The sequence below is a fragment of the Rana temporaria genome, chromosome 4 (assembly GCF_905171775.1).
Source record: "Rana temporaria chromosome 4, aRanTem1.1, whole genome shotgun sequence".
Classification (NCBI taxonomy): Eukaryota; Metazoa; Chordata; class Amphibia; order Anura; family Ranidae; genus Rana; species Rana temporaria.
In genome coordinates this window covers 348285690-348308360 of record NC_053492.1, presented here as the reverse complement: position 1 = coordinate 348308360, position 22671 = coordinate 348285690, and the positions used below count along the sequence as shown (strand labels likewise).

The 22671-nt window shown below is 41.6% G+C and overlaps 2 long non-coding RNA genes across 2 annotated transcripts; one reads left to right on the top strand and one right to left on the bottom strand.

The window, feature by feature from the left end:
- Positions 1-3691: 3691 nt before the first annotated feature.
- LOC120935421 lies at positions 3692-5026 on the bottom strand. Its single transcript, XR_005748473.1, has 3 exons — positions 4881-5026; positions 4660-4791; positions 3692-4212 (listed from the first exon to the last, which is right to left on the bottom strand). It is a non-coding gene; the product is annotated as an uncharacterized LOC120935421 (long non-coding RNA).
- Positions 5027-14805: 9779 nt separating this feature from the next.
- LOC120935420 lies at positions 14806-15996 on the top strand. The gene is made up of 3 exons (XR_005748472.1): positions 14806-14951; positions 15041-15172; positions 15624-15996. It is a non-coding gene; the product is annotated as an uncharacterized LOC120935420 (long non-coding RNA).
- Positions 15997-22671: the final 6675 nt, after the last annotated feature.

Genomic DNA, 22671 nt, shown 5'->3' with positions numbered 1-22671 from the left:
TACAGACCAAAAGTTTGGACACATCTTCTCATTCAAAGAGTTTTCTTTATTTTCATGACTATGAAAATTGTAGATTCACACTGAAGGCATCAAAACTATGAATTAACACATGTGGAAATTATACATAACAAAAAAGTGTGAAACAACTGAAAATATATTTCATATTCTAGGTTCTTCAAAGTAGCCACCTTTTGCTTTGATTACTGCTTGGCACACTCTTGGCATTCTCTTGATGAGCTTCAAGAGGTAGTCACCTGGCGCAGCACCCCATCACTCTCCTTCTTGGTCAAATAGCCCTTACACAGCCTGGAGATGTGTTTGGGGTCATTGTCCTGTTGAAAAATAAATGATGGTCCAACTAAACGCAAACCGGATGGAATAGCATGCCGCTGCAAGATACTGTGGTAGCCATGATGGTTCAGTATGCCTTCAATTTTGATTAAATCCCCAACAGTGTCACCAGCAAAGCATCCCCCACACCATCCCACCTCCTCCTCCATGCTTCACGGTGGGAACCAGGCATGTAGAGTCCATCCGTTCACCTTTTCTGCGTCGCACAAAGACACGGGGGCTGGAACCAAAGAGCTCAAGTTTGGACTCATCCGACCAAAGCACAGATTTCCACTGGTCTAATGTCCATTCCTTGTGTTCTTTAGCCCAAATAAGTCTCTTCTGCTTGTTGCCTTTCTTTAGCAGTGGTTTCCTAGCAGATATTCTACCATGAAGGCCTGATTCACACAGTCTCCTCTTAACAGTTCTAGAGATGTGTCTGCTGCAAAAGGTGGCTACTTTGAAGAACCTAGAATATGAAATATATTTTCAGTTGTTTCACACTTTTTTGTTATGTATAATTCCACATGTGTTAATTCATAGTTTTGATGCCTTCAGTGTGAATCTACAATTTTCATAGTCATGAAAATAAAGAAAACTCTTTGAATGAGAAGGTGTGTCCAAACTTTTGGTCTGTACTGTATATACATGTGTGTGTGAAAGCATAAACACACACCCTGTCTGGGGATATAATCATTTCTGTTCTTGAACTGCTCTCCTCCCTCAATTTGTGAGTGGAGGACTGCAATATAAACATATAAATATAAATGTCTTTATTTTATTTTGAGCTCTTTCTGTTCCATGTTCATAACCCTCTTCTCCCTTTCCTCCCCTCCTGTGACCGATGCCTTTACATTTTCCATCCTTGGTAACGATGGTAATCAGTACACTTCCCGCTCTCTCCCTCTTGTAGATCGTTGCGTGTTTCTATTTATTTTTCCTATTGTGTTAAACTCAACCCATTCCCTACTTCCCTTCCCCTCCATCCCTTTTCCTTTTAAGTTTGTTTAACGCAACTTCTACAATAATGTGTTCCTGGGATAAAAATCACCACCTAAACCGGCCAAGCTGTGAATAATGCCGCACTGACAGAGAGATTAATGTCACCTTGATGTACAACGATACATTGTCTCTGAATATAAAGCAGCAATTACATCAGATTCAGGAAAAGATTCACTTCAATGGATCCTCAGCACATATATTATAATGGGACCCGACATATTCTCTTGACTCTTAATTCCTTCCCCCACTGTGATAATTACCAGTCAGCTGCTGTATAAATATCAGTGACAACTGGTGATGGGTTAACGTCCGAGATGAAGCTACGCCACTTGCACGGCGAAACGCGTGGACGTCATCACCCTGCGCCAGCCCCGTGACGTTCCCTGCTAGTGTGACGAGCAGGAAGTTGGAAGGGGTATGCTGTGACTGTGACGCCCATTGAGCAGACGGAGCACTGGGATGGGGACCACTCGTTACCAGAAGCAACTTACCTACTAGCCCACAGGCAAACAACTGAACTGCTAGCTTAACAGGGACGGTCCGTGAACTGCGGTCTCCGCTTGACCCTCCATGTCCAGCTAACTGGCCAAAGTATCCTGGGACTATTTACAACACTCCCGCGGCCAGCCACTGTTGACAATGCCTGGTAACGCTGATACAGTGGTAATGTATTAATCCTCTCCCTACTGCTGAGCTGTTTTGGATACTGGAACCAGGTATTTCCAAGACCAATGATCAAACTTGCTTACTTGTCAGCATCGTTTACTCTATAATGATTTTATGTTCATCAACTGTTGACTAATGCTAATCAAGCCTTTGCTACACATGATTGTTTGGAATTTTGGATCCAAATTGTTATGCATAACCAGGACTGTCTACATACAATTTATTCTCTGTACTGCCTGAACTACAGCCTAATCAAAGTACCTGTAGAACTAATTACTAACCATACTAATCAGAGCATGATACCGGCTTCCTTTAGATTTTGAACTTGTGCATATTCAAAACCACCATCAAATTCAGGTTCCCTCCAGACAGTCATCCTACCCCTCCCCCTCCCTCCTATCACACGCAGGAATCAGCCACTAGTGAATGTGCCCATTGGCCATACCAAAGAAGGTGTTATCAAATTGTGTATAACTTAATTCCTTCTTTCAATATGTCATTGATAAATTTATGAACCATATTGAACGGTGCACATATAACTTGTGGCTGAACTACCAACGTCCGGACTGGCACTGTGTTTGTGTCTTGTATCATGTGAGTCCTGTCTGTCAATTTGTTTATGTCATGTTTTAAGGATCCAATTTGTGTATTACTGAGTCTTTAAACTGCACTTTTTCTAAGATTTTATGATACTAGAATAAAATAATTTTGTATCATTTATGGTCAAAACTGTCATTCGTTGCTAAAGGTAACCCCTTTTTTAAGTAACCTTCACTTAGGTTACTTTCCTCCCCCAGTCCTTATCTACTTAATAATAGATGTTATTATGGTTACAGCAACGGAGCCCAACAGGGTATATGATTATTAATAGGCATTCCCACATGATATACCTATTAAATTAGCGCCTTATTGCCACCCTCCCATTCCCCCTTTTCCCCTTTTTCATTTTATAGACACAGGAAGCATGGCCTTAGATCGAGCCCATACAAGTGCCCTCATAGGAAGCAGCTTCCCATGGGGGCACTTGCCAAAGAGGTGGAGCCAGGAGCGCTGGAAGGGGCTCCCAGGAGGACCAGGGCTGCTCTGTGCAAACCATTGCACAAAGCAAGTAAGTATGACATGTTTATTATAATAAAAAAAGTTTTACAATTAGTTTATAATCACTCACTCACTAGAAAAAAATGCTTTTAAATCAAATGTGTTTCTTTTAAATGTATTATTAACCCTTGGCTAACCCTACAGATGTTTATTTTTCTTTTTACTACTACTGTTTTTTTTATCATTAATATTTATACTTTTTCAGTTGTATTTATTGTGTTGTCTATTATTTTTTAGCATAGTCTTAAAATGTGCAAAGTTTAAAAAATCACCTTTTATGAATTGTAAATACATTTGCCATGCTCTGTAACAGACACCTCATTTTTTTGTCATTAAAAATAGGACTAATTATATAATATATATGTCGCCCCCATCACCATGTTTCTCTTGGTGGTGGGAAAATTGCCAAAAGTGATTCCACATAATCCACAAGAACACAGACATAGACTATGTACATACACTAAACAGCCTTTTATACTGATACCCAGGTAGTATTCAAGTATCAACATGTGCATGTGTCATCCACGGATGGCCTGCAAAGTCACACTCTGACATACTATACAGTATGTGTAAGGTTTGAAAAGGAAAGAGGTAACAATATCCTCACATGTAGTGTGCATGTGGATATTATAAAGTAAAAAGAGGGTGCCACGTCCTAGTATAAATGATAAAGGAGGGAACTAGGGGCTAGTTTTTGGACTTTTTAGGCACGATTTGGTTGGTCAAAATATATATACAAGAAAAGAATTTTTTCTAAAAAATAGATTTGTTTATTTTAGATATAAAATATCATAATGTGTAGAAAAAAATAATAGTACAGAAGAAAAAGTATTGCCGTTTCCAGCACAAAAAACCATCTAACAGGCTAATCTAGGCAAGCCTATCCATGAACATTGACAGGAATATATACATAAATTATAACAAGGTATCAACAATAAAATTGAACACTTCCAAAAATAATTGGAATAAGGTGCATGAATGTAATTAGTAATCCTGTCACGTTGTGGAAATGCAGGCAGAGAAATGTCTGCGGTGGTTTGGCTTGCTGCGTAGGTGGACTCGACCGGTTTCGCGCTTTAGCAGCGCTTCCTCACGGAGTCAGCAGTGTAGTTTTAACTATAGAACAACATTAAACAATAACACACAAAAAGAAAAGTAAAAACAGTATATCAATTTGGATAATAGCGCTGGTGAAGCAATAAAATAAATAGATATACATATGAATATATATACGGGCAAGTGGAAGTAGGAAAGAGAAAGGGGTAAGGAAGAGAGAGAGGGGGGGGGGGGGGGGGGGGGGAAAGAGGGAGGGAAGGTAGAAAGTGAGGGGAGAATGAAGAAAAAAGGGGGGGGGGGAGGAAAAAGGAGGACATGGGGGGGGGGAGGGCAGGGAAGGGAGGGGACGGGAAGAAAGAGCATAAAGTCCTGATAGGTGAACGCAACCCCAGAGCATTTCCTCAATGATACAGTGGGAGCGAGGGTAGGTATGTATATATATAGAATATAGAGTAATTTTGGGAAGGAGAGGATAGTAGAATAAAAATAGCTGGTATAGATACTTACAGATAGTATTGGTTGGTAGGGGGATCGATATATAAATTTTCTGTCAATAAAATGAGAAATAGACTGTGTCCGGGCTGCTGGACGTTGTAAAAAATGTAGGGAAATGACCCGCATAAACTAAATAATAACAGTCTAAAAGGTAAGAGATAAAAGATAATGCAATGAATAGAATATCGAGCTGATATTGGATAATAACAAAAGTGATAAAGGGGACATCCTACCTTCAATGAAGGAGGACAGGGCTTGAGGAGAAGGGAGAAGGTAGAGAGCGACCACTACCTTCTAACAATCCTCAAATAAATGCAACATTTCCTGGTAGTAGAAATGAGAAACCAGAGCTGGATGCCGGCTGATAGCCAAGAATTAAGGCAATAATAAGCCTAGTAAGATAAAGAGAAATATGTAACCTATTAGTTACAAAAAGCAGCCTCGAGATAAAAGAAAGGGGGGGTAATAGGAAGGGGCATACCTGGTTCAGTATGTGCGATGGCACTCTCCTCCACGAGTCTCCCGAGAGACTGCAGCAATTCGGTCTTGTGTGCGGGGGTTTAAATAGGGACTCGCTCAGTGCGGAGAGGACGTAGTGCACGGAGGTGCGTGTGACGTCATCCGCAGCAGCCGCGCGTCTCCTCACCATGTGTGCGCGCCGCAGATACAAACAACGCGGCGCCACACATGAGAGGCATCGCTCCAGGATGGAGAGCTCCATCTAGTGGTGCGAATACAGATCTAAAGACAGTGATCTGTGATGCGCGGCCAGCCACTGCATCGAAGTAGGGGAGAAAAATATCTCAAAGGGTATAGTCAACCATGGCAGGACTAAAAGAAATGAATGGGTGATGAAACTAATAGAAACTGACATAGTGTGAGAAGAGCAGGGGAAAAGAACATAGATAGTAGCCCGTATGTATATAATGCTAAGTACTAGTTGCAATATAAATGATTATTAAGGGGTGACGCATGGAATTCATTGATAGTTGGAAATTCCTTGAATAGATAGAATGGTAAGAAGGGGGAAAGAGAAGGGGGGGGGGGGGGGGGAAAAAAAAAAAGGGGGGGGAAGAAAAGAAGGAGAAAAAAAAGGGGGGGGTCCAGAAGGCAAAAAGGCAGAAATAATTAAGGTTTAGTAAACCACAAAAACAGTCATATCCCAATGATAGCATGCCATCGGGGTTACACAGAGTTCTGCACAGTACTCTCAATATGCACATAATTAAATGCGACACATGAGCCATACATAGATGTACATATATTAGTATATTTATACATATATAAATAGATGGAGCTTACGAAGACATTTGGTATTACATATCATCTCATAAAGATTTATATTGACAAAATAATAATTAAGATATAAACCTCGGGTAGTTTACCTCGAAGTGTCCATAGCTAGTTTATAGAATTGCAAAAACATTTAGTATTACATATAAGGATTTAAATTGACAAAGTAGTAGTTAAGATATATATCTCTGGGAGTTTGCCCCGAAGTGTCCATTGCTAATCTATAAGATTAGGTGGTATTTGTGATGTCAAAGAATAAAAGACCGAGATGCCAATTTTAAGATAGAAAGTTAAATAAGGAAATTTATAGAAAAGGTTTGTACGATTGTGCCTCGTTGAGGCCGGGGGCATGGAGGGCGTTGAGGCGTTCTATCCACAGGGTTTCTCTTTGCAATACCAACTTATCCCAGTTACCTCCTCGATCATTTTTTGGGATCACAGCGAGAGCAATAAAGGAAACTACCTTATTGCTGAAGCTGTGATATAAATCTAGGTGTCGACTCACAGACGTCACCATTTTACCTTTTTCGGAATAATAAACGTGATCACGAATCCTGGCTTTGAATTTTCTGATGGTTTTACCCACATAGAAGGCCTGACACTGACATGTCATCAAATAGATAACTCCCTCTGTGTTGCAATCGGCATGGAAGTTGGGTTTAAATGTTTCCCCATTGGGCAAGATAAAACTGGTGCCTTCAGTGATCCATGAGCAAAATGAGCAGTGTCCACACCGTGTAATGCCATTAATAGATGTTCCCCTATTCCGGTTTGATATATAGTGGCTTGATGTGAGTTCATCACGCAGTGATCTGGATCTCCTAAAGGTTACATCAGGCTTGGGGCCTATGTATTTTTTTAGGATGGGGTCACTGGTGAGTAAGGTCCAATTTTTCATTAAAATGGTACGCAGTTCTTTATGGTGACCAGAGAACTGCGTGATAAATCTCACTGGTTGGGGGGAGGGATTCTCTTTGATTTTGTATAGTAGGCTTGAACGGGTTCTACGAAAGGCCTTATTGAAGGCCTTGCGTAAAAGAGTTCTACTGTAGCCACGATCAAGCAAACGTTTTTTTAAAAGGTTTGCCTGTTCCAAAAAATCAGTGGTTAAAGTGCAGTTCCTGCGTAGGCGCAGGTATTGTGCATAAGGTATGCTTTGAATAAGGTTTGATGGGTGTGCACTATCAGCGTGCAGTAGGGTATTACCCGCTGTTTCTTTTCTGTAGAGAGTTGATGTTAAACGACCCTGTGAGTCTTTCAAGATTTTTAGGTCCAGAAAAGCTACTTTATCCTGTGCACTGGAGTATGTGAATTTGAGATTGTAACTGTTAATGTTTAAAGCCTCAACAAAGTCATGCAATAGAGATATTGATCCTGTCCAGATTATAAATATATCGTCAATATATCTTAGCCAATTGGCCACAAATTTGGTATAGATGGATAGGTTTTCATTGGAAAAAACGAAGCGTTCCCACCCCCCCAGGTACAGGTTCGCGTAAGCCGGGGCACAGCAGGTGCCCATAGCTACGCCCTGTACCTGGAGGTAGTGGGACTCTTTAAAAACAAAAAAATTTCGAGTAAGGATAAAACGTAGGAGGTCAATGACAAAGTCATTGAGCTTCCAAGAATGATGATCTTGTTCATTGAGGAAGGTATGTGCTGTCGAGATGCCCTGCTCGTGAGGAATACTGGAGTAGAGAGCCTCCACATCCAGAGTCACGAGCAGGGCATCCCGAGGCACAACCATATCCTCAATTTGTTTCAGAAGGTCTAGGGTGTCTCTTGTATATGACGGTAGTGCTAGTACATGTGGCATGAGGATAGAGTCCACATATCGGCTGGCATTTTCTGTCAGTGATCCGATACCGGACACAATCGGCCTTCCCGGTGGGTTTGTGGGGTTTTTGTGGATTTTAGGGAGCGCGTATATAGTGGGTGTTTTGGGATGGCGTGTATTTAAGTAATCATAAAGGTCTTGATTAATTAGACCGTTATGGTGGGCCGATGCCAGAATAACTAAAAACTCATCTTTGAATTGAGCAATCTTGTTTATATGTATCCAATTGTACCAATCTCTATTTTGGAGTATCTTAAAAACCATTTTTTCGTAGTTCTGTTTAGTCAATAAGACTATATTTCCACCCTTGTCTGAGGCCTTGATCTCAAGGTCAGGGTGGGATTGTAATAACTTAATGGCCAATCGTTGTTTTTTAGAGATATTGTGGTTTAGAGGGTTTATCTCAAGATTCTTCAAGTCATTGATGGTAGATGTAAGAAAAGCCCATATATTGGGATTGCTAGTGAGATCAGGGAAGCGTTGAGATTTAGGTTTAAATTTGTTTATTACCGGGGCAGTGGGAATGATGGCGGGACTGAAATCGGGGGAGTTAGGTTCACTCTCCTCCAAAAGCAACATTAAGTCTCGTAAAGCTCTAAAATCCTCCATGGAAAAGTTTTTTACTTTTTCAGAAATTTCTCTTTCCTCAATGGTGCGGAGACGATCACCATCGAATAGGAATTTAAAAGTTAGGTTTCTTGTGAATAGATATAAGTCTTTTATAGTCTCATATTTGTTGAGACTCATGGACGGACAGAAGCTAAGGCCTAGGCGTAAAACCCCAAGCTGCTCGCTAGAGAAGGTGTAGGGGGTAAGGTTGATAATATCTAGATTAGAGTTTAATGTTACGTTTGGGATGGTATGGTTGGAGGAATCTGAAAATTTGAGACCTGGGAGACAACATGTGGATCCAGAGTACCTTGTCGGGTACATAATTGCAATTGTGCTGCTGTTGGTTGTATATCAAGGGAAATATTTCTCCTGGGAACCCCAGTTTGTATATCCATGTTGGTATTACCAGCAGTTGTTCCTGGAGGAGGAAGGTGAGACACATTTGGGGATTGCAACGTTTGTATAGCTAAGAGTGCGGTGGCACCTGTATAATTAGTTTGTGTTCTATTACCACCACCACTGGAAGAAGTGTTTGTTTGAGGGGGGTGTACAAAGGGAGTGTCCCTGATAGGGGGGCGCTGTTTAGCTTTAGGTGTAAAAGACCCACCACCAAAGTCCCTCTTACGTGAACCGGATGTGGACGATGTCGCTGCCGAATGGTTCCGTCGTGCTGGCGGCTGTAAAGAAAGCATAGAAGAGGAGTCAGACTCAGTATCATCTTCAGTAGTGTAGTAATTACTATCATGGTTTTTAGAGGTTCGGTAATTAGATCTAGAGTTCTTATTTGCAGTGGGAGATTGCCAACGATAGGCAAAACCCTCTGCAAATGCTGTTCTATCCTTAGATAGTTTAATTTGTTTTTTGTGAATAATGTCCTTAGTGATTCTAGTAATGAAGTCTTTTATCTCTAGACAACGCTTATCGTATTGGGCATGGATTTTGATTGTTTCACTATTTGATTGCAAAATAAGTATATCCTGATCTAAAGAGGCTAGCTCTGCTTGATATTGTACAATTAGTAGTTTCATCAATTGTGTACTACAGGAAGAGAGAGTCAGTGTTACAATTCGTTTGTATCTCAGACATATATCCCGTCCAACCAGTGCCCGCAAAGTCCATGGTCGCAGGAAAAAAGATACCTTGTTATAATTTATGTATATATTCCTGTCAATGTTCATGGATAGGCTTGCCTAGATTAGCCTGTTAGATGGTTTTTTGTGCTGGAAACGGCAATACTTTTTCTTCTGTACTATTATTTTTTTCTACACATTATGATATTTTATATCTAAAATAAACAAATCTATTTTTTAGAAAAAATTCTTTTCTTGTATATATATTTTGACCAACCAAATCGTGCCTAAAAAGTCCAAAAACTAGCCCCTAGTTCCCTCCTTTATCATTTATACTAGGACGTGGCACCCTCTTTTTACTTTATAATATCCACATGCACACTACATGTGAGGATATTGTTACCTCTTTCCTTTTCAAATAATTATTTGGGTGGTAGCACCCGGGCAAAACTTCAGTCCACCTCTCTTGTACTAAGGGGGCTGTTAGTGTTTGTACTATTTTCTAATATTTAATCCCTTTCATTTAAATTGTTGTTTTCCTTGTTTTTCCAGTTTCTACCCTGTCTCTTTTCTCTCTTGTCGCCCTTTTCACTCTTTTTACCTCCTTCTTTCTTCCTTTTTCCCCATTTTTTATTTTAGTTTATCCCTCTGTCATTTTTCCTGCGACCATGGACTTTGCGGGCACTGGTTGGACGGGATATATGTCTGAGATACAAACGAATTGTAACACTGACAATGAGCAAGAAATTACTATCAACCAATATATGGCCAAAATGAAAAGATTGTTAAAAAAGAAATCCAACCTTCATTGGCATATAGAATTTCTGGGAAAATATGTCAAAGACAACATTAGTCCTTTAGGCCTTCGAGTACAGGTATTTCCATCTTTCCAAAATGTTACTGCCGAATTTAAACTTATGTGGGAACAAACTCTCTCTTCCTGTAGTACACAATTGATGAAACTACTAATTGTACAATATCAAGCAGAGCTAGCCTCTTTAGATCAGGATATACTTATTTTGCAATCAAATAGTGAAACAATCAAAATCCATGCCCAATACGATAAGCGTTGTCTAGAGATAAAAGACTTCATTACTAGAATCACTAAGGACATTATTCACAAAAAACAAATTAAACTATCTAAGGATAGAACAGCATTTGCAGAGGGTTTTGCCTATCGTTGGCAATCTCCCACTGCAAATAAGAACTCTAGATCTAATTACCGAACCTCTAAAAACCATGATAGTAATTACTACACTACTGAAGATGATACTGAGTCTGACTCCTCTTCTATGCTTTCTTTACAGCCGCCAGCACGACGGAACCATTCGGCAGCGACATTGTCCACATCCGGTTCACGTAAGAGGGACTTTGGTGGTGGGTCTTTTACACCTAAAGCTAAACAGCGCCCCCCTATCAGGGACACTCCCTTTGTACACCCCCCTCAAACAAACACTTCTTCCAGTGGTGGTGGTAATAGAACACAAACTAATTATACAGGTGCCACCGCACTCTTAGCTATACAAACGTTGCAATCCCCAAATGTGTCTCACCTTCCTCCTCCAGGAACAACTGCTGGTAATACCAACATGGATATACAAACTGGGGTTCCCAGGAGAAATATTTCCCTTGATATACAACCAACAGCAGCACAATTGCAATTATGTACCCGACAAGGTACTCTGGATCCACATGTTGTCTCCCAGGTCTCAAATTTTCAGATTCCTCCAACCATACCATCCCAAACGTAACATTAAACTCTAATCTAGATATTATCAACCTTACCCCCTACACCTTCTCTAGCGAGCAGCTTGGGGTTTTACGCCTAGGCCTTAGCTTCTGTCCGTCCATGAGTCTCAACAAATATGAGACTATAAAAGACTTATATCTATTCACAAGAAACCTAACTTTTAAATTCCTATTCGATGGTGATCGTCTCCGCACCATTGAGGAAAGAGAAATTTCTGAAAAAGTAAAAAACTTTTCCATGGAGGATTTTAGAGCTTTACGAGACTTAATGTTGCTTTTGGAGGAGAGTGAACCTAACTCCCCCGATTTCAGTCCCGCCATCATTCCCACTGCCCCGGTAATAAACAAATTTAAACCTAAATCTCAACGCTTCCCTGATCTCACTAGCAATCCCAATATATGGGCTTTTCTTACATCTACCATCAATGACTTGAAGAATCTTGAGATAAACCCTCTAAACCACAATATCTCTAAAAAACAACGATTGGCCATTAAGTTATTACAATCCCACCCTGACCTTGAGATCAAGGCCTCAGACAAGGGTGGAAATATAGTCTTATTGACTAAACAGAACTACGAAAAAATGGTTTTTAAGATACTCCAAAATAGAGATTGGTACAATTGGATACATATAAACAAGATTGCTCAATTCAAAGATGAGTTTTTCGTTATTCTGGCATCGGCCCACCATAACGGTCTAATTAATCAAGACCTTTATGATTACTTAAATACACGCCATCCCAAAACACCCACTATATACGCGCTCCCTAAAATCCACAAAAACCCCACAAACCCACCGGGAAGGCCGATTGTGTCCGGTATCGGATCACTGACAGAAAATGCCAGCCGATATGTGGACTCTATCCTCATGCCACATGTACTAGCACTACCGTCATATACAAGAGACACCCTAGACCTTCTGAAACAAATTGAGGATATGGTTGTGCCTCGGGATGCCCTGCTCGTGACTCTGGATGTGGAGGCTCTCTACTCCAGTATTCCTCACGAGCAGGGCATCTCGACAGCACATACCTTCCTCAATGAACAAGATCATCATTCTTGGAAGCTCAATGACTTTGTCATTGACCTCCTACGTTTTATCCTTACTCGTAATTTTTTTGTTTTTAAAGAGTCCCACTACCTCCAGGTACAGGGCGTAGCTATGGGCACCTGCTGTGCCCCGGCTTACGCGAACCTGTACCTGGGGGGGTGGGAACGCTTCGTTTTTTCCAATGAAAACCTATCCATCTATACCAAATTTGTGGCCAATTGGCTAAGATATATTGACGATATATTTATAATCTGGACAGGATCAATATCTCTATTGCATGACTTTGTTGAGGCTTTAAACATTAACAGTTACAATCTCAAATTCACATACTCCAGTGCACAGGATAAAGTAGCTTTTCTGGACCTAAAAATCTTGAAAGACTCACAGGGTCGTTTAACATCAACTCTCTACAGAAAAGAAACAGCGGGTAATACCCTACTGCACGCTGATAGTGCACACCCATCAAACCTTATTCAAAGCATACCTTATGCACAATACCTGCGCCTACGCAGGAACTGCACTTTAACCACTGATTTTTTGGAACAGGCAAACCTTTTAAAAAAACGTTTGCTTGATCGTGGCTACAGTAGAACTCTTTTACGCAAGGCCTTCAATAAGGCCTTTCGTAGAACCCGTTCAAGCCTACTATACAAAATCAAAGAGAATCCCTCCCCCCAACCAGTGAGATTTATCACGCAGTTCTCTGGTCACCATAAAGAACTGCGTACCATTTTAATGAAAAATTGGACCTTACTCACCAGTGACCCCATCCTAAAAAAATACATAGGCCCCAAGCCTGATGTAACCTTTAGGAGATCCAGATCACTGCGTGATGAACTCACATCAAGCCACTATATATCAAACCGGAATAGGGGAACATCTATTAATGGCATTACACGGTGTGGACACTGCTCATTTTGCTCATGGATCACTGAAGGCACCAGTTTTATCTTGCCCAATGGGGAAACATTTAAACCCAACTTCCATGCCGATTGCAACACAGAGGGAGTTATCTATTTGATGACATGTCAGTGTCAGGCCTTCTATGTGGGTAAAACCATCAGAAAATTCAAAGCCAGGATTCGTGATCACGTTTATTATTCCGAAAAAGGTAAAATGGTGACGTCTGTGAGTCGACACCTAGATTTATATCACAGCTTCAGCAATAAGGTAGTTTCCTTTATTGCTCTCGCTGTGATCCCAAAAAATGATCGAGGAGGTAACTGGGATAAGTTGGTATTGCAAAGAGAAACCCTGTGGATAGAACGCCTCAACGCCCTCCATGCCCCCGGCCTCAACGAGGCACAATCGTACAAACCTTTTCTATAAATTTCCTTATTTAACTTTCTATCTTAAAATTGGCATCTCGGTCTTTTATTCTTTGACATCACAAATACCACCTAATCTTATAGATTAGCAATGGACACTTCGGGGCAAACTCCCAGAGATATATATCTTAACTACTACTTTGTCAATTTAAATCCTTATATGTAATACTAAATGTTTTTGCAATTCTATAAACTAGCTATGGACACTTCGAGGTAAACTACCCGAGGTTTATATCTTAATTATTATTTTGTCAATATAAATCTTTATGAGATGATATGTAATACCAAATGTCTTCGTAAGCTCCATCTATTTATATATGTATAAATATACTAATATATGTACATCTATGTATGGCTCATGTGTCGCATTTAATTATGTGCATATTGAGAGTACTGTGCAGAACTCTGTGTAACCCCGATGGCATGCTATCATTGGGATATGACTGTTTTTGTGGTTTACTAAACCTTAATTATTTCTGCCTTTTTGCCTTCTGGAGCCCCCCCTTTTTTTGCTCCTTCTTTTCTTCCCCCCCCTTTTTTGTTTTCTCCCCCCCCCCCCCCTTCTCTTTCCCCCTTCTTACCATTCTATCTATTCAAGGAATTTCCAACTATCAATGAATTCCATGCGTCACCCCTTAATAATCATTTATATTGCAACTAGTACTTAGCATTATATACATACGGGCTACTATCTATGTTCTTTTCCCCTGCTCTTCTCACACTATGTCAGTTTCTATTAGTTTCATCACCCATTCATTTCTTTTAGTCCTGCCATGGTTGACTATACCCTTTGAGATATTTTTCTCCCCTACTTCGATGCAGTGGCTGGCCGCGCATCACAGATCACTGTCTTTAGATCTGTATTCGCACCACTAGATGGAGCTCTCCATCCTGGAGCGATGCCTCTCATGTGTGGCGCCGCGTTGTTTGTATCTGCGGCGCGCACACATGGTGAGGAGACGCGCGGCTGCTGCGGATGACGTCACACGCACCTCCGTGCACTACGTCCTCTCCGCACTGAGCGAGTCCCTATTTAAACCCCCGCACACAAGACCGAATTGCTGCAGTCTCTCGGGAGACTCGTGGAGGAGAGTGCCATCGCACATACTGAACCAGGTATGCCCCTTCCTATTACCCCCCCTTTCTTTTATCTCGAGGCTGCTTTTTGTAACTAATAGGTTACATATTTCTCTTTATCTTACTAGGCTTATTATTGCCTTAATTCTTGGCTATCAGCCGGCATCCAGCTCTGGTTTCTCATTTCTACTACCAGGAAATGTTGCATTTATTTGAGGATTGTTAGAAGGTAGTGGTCGCTCTCTACCTTCTCCCTTCTCCTCAAGCCCTGTCCTCCTTCATTGAAGGTAGGATGTCCCCTTTATCACTTTTGTTATTATCCAATATCAGCTCGATATTCTATTCATTGCATTATCTTTTATCTCTTACCTTTTAGACTGTTATTATTTAGTTTATGCGGGTCATTTCCCTACATTTTTTACAACGTCCAGCAGCCCGGACACAGTCTATTTCTCATTTTATTGACAGAAAATTTATATATCGATCCCCCTACCAACCAATACTATCTGTAAGTATCTATACCAGCTATTTTTATTCTACTATCCTCTCCTTCCCAAAATTACTCTATATTCTATATATATACATACCTACCCTCGCTCCCACTGTATCATTGAGGAAATGCTCTGGGGTTGCGTTCACCTATCAGGACTTTATGCTCTTTCTTCCCGTCCCCTCCCTTCCCTGCCCTCCCCCCCCCCATGTCCTCCTTTTTCCTCCCCCCCCCCCCCCCCCTTTTTTCTTCATTCTCCCCTCACTTTCTACCTTCCCTCCCTCTTTCCCCCTCCTCCCCCCCCCCCTCTCTCTCTTCCTTACCCCTTTCTCTTTCCTACTTCCACTTGCCCGTATATATATTCATATGTATATCTATTTATTTTATTGCTTCACCAGCGCTATTATCCAAATTGATATACTGTTTTTACTTTTCTTTTTGTGTGTTATTGTTTAATGTTGTTCTATAGTTAAAACTACACTGCTGACTCCGTGAGGAAGCGCTGCTAAAGCGCGAAACCGGTCGAGTCCACCTACGCAGCAAGCCAAACCACCGCAGACATTTCTCTGCCTGCATTTCCACAACGTGACAGGATTACTAATTACATTCATGCACCTTATTCCAATTATTTTTGGAAGTGTTCAATTTTATTGTTGATACCTTGTTATAATTTATGTATATATTCCTGTCAATGTTCATGGATAGGCTTGCCTAGATTAGCCTGTTAGATGGTTTTTTGTGCTGGAAACGGCAATACTTTTTCTTCTGTACTATTATTTTTTTCTACACATTATGATATTTTATATCTAAAATAAACAAATCTATTTTTTAGAAAAAATTCTTTTCTTGTATATATATTTTGACCAACCAAATCGTGCCTAAAAAGTCCAAAAACTAGCCCCTAGTTCCCTCCTTTATCAGTATGTGTAAGGTAACCACAGTTGCTGATTTTCCAAAGAACTGACATTATAATTGTAGCAAGGTCTCCGGCCTCCTTCAATCTATTGAGAACCTCCATGGCCAGAGATAGCTGACATCCTTCTGTAGGTGGTGGGTTGTGAGGCATCGTGGGTGCGAAATGTGAAAGTTATTGGTCCCCAGACACTTCATGAATGCAAAAGAGATGTTTATTTCTCTTACAAACTTTTATGGGGGAAAGAGGGTTAGGGCCAGGACACCCTTGAGTAGTAACAAGTTAAATAAGCAGACTCTGAGACTTCAACAGGAAGACAGCCATGCAGGGAAAGGCCCCAGCAAGGCTCCACATCTGCACGTGCAGGAATGCAGTCCCCTATGGCCAGGGATGGACTGACCATTGGGACTACAGGGAGTTTCCCGGTGGGCCGATGGCTCAGTGGGCCGGCTTCAGTGACAGCGGACCGCCGCCCCCCCCTCCGATTCTCTGTCTCTCCCTTCCCACAGCACTCGCCTCCTTTCGCTCCCCGCATTGCTCACCTGGGGGGGGAACAGAGAAGCAGGGGGAGGACCAGAGGAGCATGGGGGAGGGGACAAAGGAGCATGGGGGAGGGGACAGACAGCTGAATCAACAGCTATGGCCTGGGAGTTTCTCACTTCTGCCTAATCTTGTCCCATAAGAGGGGCAATGAACTGGTTCTTTGCCCCGGGTGAAATAATGTCTAGCTTCCCCACTGGTACTGCCTATAAGAGGACCAGCTGTTCTACTCTAATAAAGTAAAACGGCTAGTGGCTAGTGAAGGGGAAGAGGGGGGTTGGGTGTCCGGGGGGGGGGGGGCGGGAGTTGTCCCGCTGCCATGAGAGAGACCTGTCAATGTGGGCCAGTCTGGATGAAGTCCAGGGCCACATTTTTGTCCCAGTCCAGCCATGCCTATGGCAACAGACTTTAACAGTTTCTAACACAACGTAACAGTTCTTTCAGCTTCACTACAACTTCTTCTTGTAGTTCTTCAGCCCACTGAGCTCCTGGTCTCTCACTAGACCCACTCATTCACTGCCACTGAATCCCTTGAGCTCCTTCAATCTTCACGGTATCTTCCTCGAGCATCACCCCCGCCTCTCTGCTTGGTCCCTAGCTTGGTACTTCTGATACTTCTCAAGCTTTACCCCTGCTGGCCTACTCAGTCCCTGACTTGACAAACAGCGCTGCTTTGCAAGCATCACCTCCGCTGGCTGGGTCCCTGACTTGATCATCGTCTGAAGTTTCCCGATTCTCCACCGTGCCTGTCAGACTTTGCACGTACCTGGTCTGCGAGCCCAATGGAGCAGAGGAAGGTCTCCCGTATGGATCCGACTCGTGGCCCCTGATAGTGGAGACAGGAGGCACGGGAGTGAGTAAGGGTATGAGAGCCTGGAGGCTTGTTGCAGATGAGTGGTCCTGGAACCAGATATAGCAGAGGTTGGTAGTCCGCTCGGACAGCAGACAGGCTGGTAGGGCCACTGGAGAGTGGAGCTGGGTAGAAAGAGAGTAGAGTTTTTCAGGTCACAAGCAAGGTCGGCAACGGTCGGGCAGCGAGGTACAGTGGAGCAGGCAGGTGCAAGGTCAAAACAAGCCGAAGTCAGATGCAGGCGGAAGGCAAGGAGAATCCAGGTAAACAGACCAAGGGGTCAGAAGGTCACGGTTCAGGCAGGTAGCGAGTATCAGTTAACAGGAAGCTGAAAGATCAGACGGCAACGGTCTGAAGTATTCCGGGGGTTTAAATGGACTGTTTGGCGCCAAGTGGTGCGCGCAAATGCGCCACGCGCGCACCCGCAGGCACGCCATCGCGCACAGGCGCACACACCCACAAACCAAGGCGCACGTACTGGCAGCCCAGGAAGCGGACCAGCGCGCAGAGAGTCATGAACATCAGCGCGCACCAAGGCAACCAACACCACGTCCAGTAAGGTGAGTTCTCTGACAGGGCCCCTTCGGTGAGAATACTATTCCATTACTTGCTTCAGTTACTCGCTGTGGTCCCTGGTAATAAGGTGGATGGTCCCTTTGTGGCGACAGCTTCCCCTCTGCTTCCGACCATGACAGGTTCTCCAGCTGGCAGAACCATCACTTCTAGTTGAACTGCAAGCCACAATCACAACCCTGTGCTGCACTCTCTTGCGTCTGTATAGGCTCTCAAACAGCCTAGCAGCTAGATGCCCCCGGGATAGGCCCAATATCCGGCCTAGAAGCCCAAGGCAACATGACACACGTCCACTCAGACAGCTGTCCAGGTGACACAGAACATAGATTACCTGACTCCACCCAAATATATAGATGCTCCCAGCAGGTCAAGGGTTTCAGTAAAACCCCTGCCCATAGGCGGAGATTCCCCACATATCTAAAACCTGACCTTGATCTGCCCTTCTCATATGTAGTACCACCAAGTACCCGGCCACCTAGTGGTAGAAGAGAAAAGTGCAACAAGGCCAAACTTAGGGAGAAATCAATATATCTCTAACAATTGACCAGAATTACTAATCCTGGCAAGTAAATGTGTGAGGAGCTCCCTGCCTAAACCCCAGGGTGCTACATAATCATACACAGTTATGTTATACAGTTTACATGGATTCTCTATGTAATAGCTTGGTGGCATCTGCATCACAACTTTCTGAATAAAGATCATTTTCATAATTGTTGGTCCTGGGGGATAACAACTGCATGATATACACAATGATTTACTAAATGTGCTCCAAACATAAAATATCAACTGTAACCAAAATATTTCCAGGAACAGAAAAAAAGCTACACTTAAACACATTAAAGCAGCTGCTGTTAACTTGGGATCCATGGACTACATAGGGGATGAATTTCAGGGGGTTGGTGTAGTCACATATAAAATTACTTTAAGCCCTGGTTCACACTGGGTACGATTTGGAACGATTTGAGATGCGATTTGACATGTCAAATCGCATCTCAAATCGGCGGCAATTGTCGGCAATGGCACTGTCCTAATCAGTGCGACGCCGCATCTGCGATTTCAAAAAGTAGTTCCTGTACTACTTTTTGCGATTTCGGGCTGCGATTTACATTAAATTGCGGCCGAAATCGCGGCAAAATCGCAGCCGCGAAATCGCGGTAAAATCGCGCATTTTACCGCGATTTTGAATTCGCAGCAGTGTGAACCTAGGCTTACATTCACTATACAGCCCCCCTCCCTTTGTCCCAATCAATGGTTTCCCATTGAAAGAAATTAAAGAAATACATAAAATTAATGCTCTGCACAACTGCTATCTTGTGACACTCCATAATAGCAGGGGGTCATTTTCATTTTCTAGTAGTAGTAGATTTGAGTAGAATTAAAATAGTTTTTTTTAATTTGCGCAACATAAGTTTTTGTAATGAATGGCCATTACTTTTTGCATGAAAAGCAGTGAGTTTTTTGTTAAAAATGTTTACAAACTTTGTGTATGTCATATATGTATGAGGCAAATTTAAATAAAATAAAGTATATATATATATATATATATATATATATATATATATATATATATATATATATATATATATATTCACTGCATGCAAAGTTGTGTTTATGTGAATATTTCTGGGGAGAAGGTCAAGAAAGGTTAAAACCAAACTATTACAGGGTCAGTCCATTTGAAGCTGTCACTTTAATTGGAGGGTGATGTTAGTGGGCTGAGTCACACACTGCCTTCGTATCACTGTATTTCCACAATAGTGAAATATTTATATAAGCATTATAAATACTAATACTGTATTTGTTGATTGCAATTGTAGCCATGCAAACTAAATTTGATATATTTTCATATATGTTGTAACTCTTACATTCAATTAATTGCTGTGATGTTTACAAAAGTCATTTATGAAATGAAAATGCATTATATATTACTGCACTAACCCCTGCTTGCCCAGTAAAACATATGAAATTAAGTTCTTTGCTCTAAGCTAACTATCCTACGGTATCTTGCTTACAAACATACACATGTCTCAAATGCTATCAAACCAAGTGATGCATGTTAGAGCAATATACATAAAATGAATGTGGTATTAATAATGCCTTAAGGTTTTTGGGAAATTGTGAAGTAGCCAGGATACTGCATCACAGCAGTGATGCTTCACTGAATTCAATAACATTTTACTTCAACACCGAAGATGTGCAAATCAATCCCATCCATCAGCTTTACTTCTTCCTGGATTTAAGGTTATGTCAGAAATCCCTACAGGCCAAGTACCATCTTTTCTTAATTCAAGTCAGGTACCATACTGCACATTTTTGTTTAAAAATAGTGAGCCTAAAATATGGGCTTTTGTAATTATTCTTGAAAAAAAAAAAATCCATCTTTTTCTAAAAAGTAATTAATAGTTTGACATTTAAAGATGAAACCAAACATATTCACAAGGGCATATCCAAGCAAATTCAAATTGCACAGCAATGAAGTGTGTTCATCAGTGAAGAGAATCCATTAATGCAAGAATCAATCTATTCAAATTCTGTTCACTGATTCACTTGATTATCTACACTACCACGATTAAAGGAATACATCAAGTAAAACACAAATTTCAATAATAAATGCTTAGTAAGATTTTCTCTTTACCTGTTTTTGCGTTATGATATTGGATGCAAAGTTTAGAATTATTAGGCCTAATGCCGCGTACACACAATAATTTTTCGTGTAATTTAATGTAATTAAAAACGATCGTGTGTGGGGTTCTGAAAAACGGGCAATTTTTTTTTCCGAACATGCTCTATTTTTTCACGACGTTTTAAACGTTGTCATATTTTGGGTTGTAAAAAATGGTCGTGTGTGGGCTTTAACGACGTGAAAAATCTGCGCATGCTCAGAAGCAAGTTATGAGACGGGAGCGCTCGTTCTGGTAAAACTACCGCCCGTAATGGAGTAAGCACATTCATCACGCTGTAACAGACAGAAAAGCGCAAATCATCTTTTACTAACACAAAATTAGCTAAAGCAGCCCAAAGGGTGGCGCCATCCGAATGGAACTTCCCCTTTATAGTGCCGTCGTACGTGTTGTACGTCACCAAGGTTTGCTAGAGCATTTTTTTTTACGATCGTGTGTAGGCAAGGCCGTTTTAATGATCAAGTTGAAACTTTGTTTTTTCTAGAGCCTGAAAAACGTTGTTTTTTACAATCCGAAAAATTATCGTGTGTACACGGCATTACAGTTTGCTTATGACACAATGATTTCAAAGCACAAAGATTTGCCCACTAGTCTCCTGCTCAGGATAAGCTTACTTTTTAAACAGATTGGGCTGAATACTTAAAACTGTTAAAAAATAGTAGTGATGAGTTTAGGGTTTGTGTTTGTGTTCACCATATAGTTAACCAAAATCAAACTAATTTAAGGCTTGAGAAAGTGTCAAACTAATGTGACAGTTTGTGACCACAGCAACCAATTACTAATAGTCTACTTCCTGGATTCAATACTGCAGTCAGGTAGCTTAGAGGGGCCAATCAAGTTTTTTTTCTTTTTTTTAATGTTCTAGCATTGAAAAGTTGTGAAAGATAAGAAAAGTTAGGACCGCAGGTAAAGCTGGGAGCTAATTTTAGTGTTAATTGCTGAAAATGTCTATTTTGGTTTACGTACATTATGTCACAGCCACACTAACAATGTGTTGTAAAGTGGTATACCGAATTTGCGAGAGACTTTAGAATGTTTCTAGGGAGAGCTAGATACTGCTGTTTTTTGCTGAAAACATCCATGTTACCACTCAATGTCAGTGCTGACAATAGATTTATGTATCGCATGGAGAGGGATGTGCATATCATGGACACTGGGGTGTGCGGGGTGTGCATCTCATGGACACTGTTCTCACTGTATGCTCAGCAACTTGCTAGCTAAGACACTCTCGCCTTTGCAGCTGACAGCATCATAGCAATGTTCAAGGAAAGAAGGGTTCCCCCTGGAAATCGCACATCTATGATGTCCTACTACGATGAATGGAGTGGCAACCTCAGCCTGGACTCCAACCAGGCCATGCCCCCATCACATTTCACTCTGCCCCTCAGAGCTGAGTCACGACCCATGGCTAAGCTTCGGGGGAAGAGTGAAACGCATTGGGGACTTGGCCTGGTCGGAGTCCAGGCTGTGGTTGCCACTCCCTTCATGCGTGACTTCCAGGGGTCACCCTTCTTTCCTTGTACTCTTGCAGAAGCCAGGACAGGCTCCATCTCATGTCAGCACTCTGGCAGCAGCTGTGGACACACTGTCTATATACCCTCTTATTATTGAGCCCGAACGGCACACACACTTTTCCCAGGTCACAGCATCATAGCAATGTTTACTCATCCTCAGCCCAATTCAGCTGTCAGCCAGGAGATTGCCCAGCTGACATCTGACAGTAAACGAAGAGGTGAAGATGTTGGGTGACATCATTGTTCAAATATGGCCATTGCCATATTTCGCTTTCAATAGTTTTTATTAAAGAGAATGGTTACAGAACAGAGGGTAGAATGCATAGACTTTAGTCAAGAAAATTCATATTTGCGGGCGCAGCCGCTGTATAAAGAAAACATTGCAGACAGTATGAACATTACAAGCAGTACAAGCAATACATACAATCATGGAGTCAAAAAAGAAT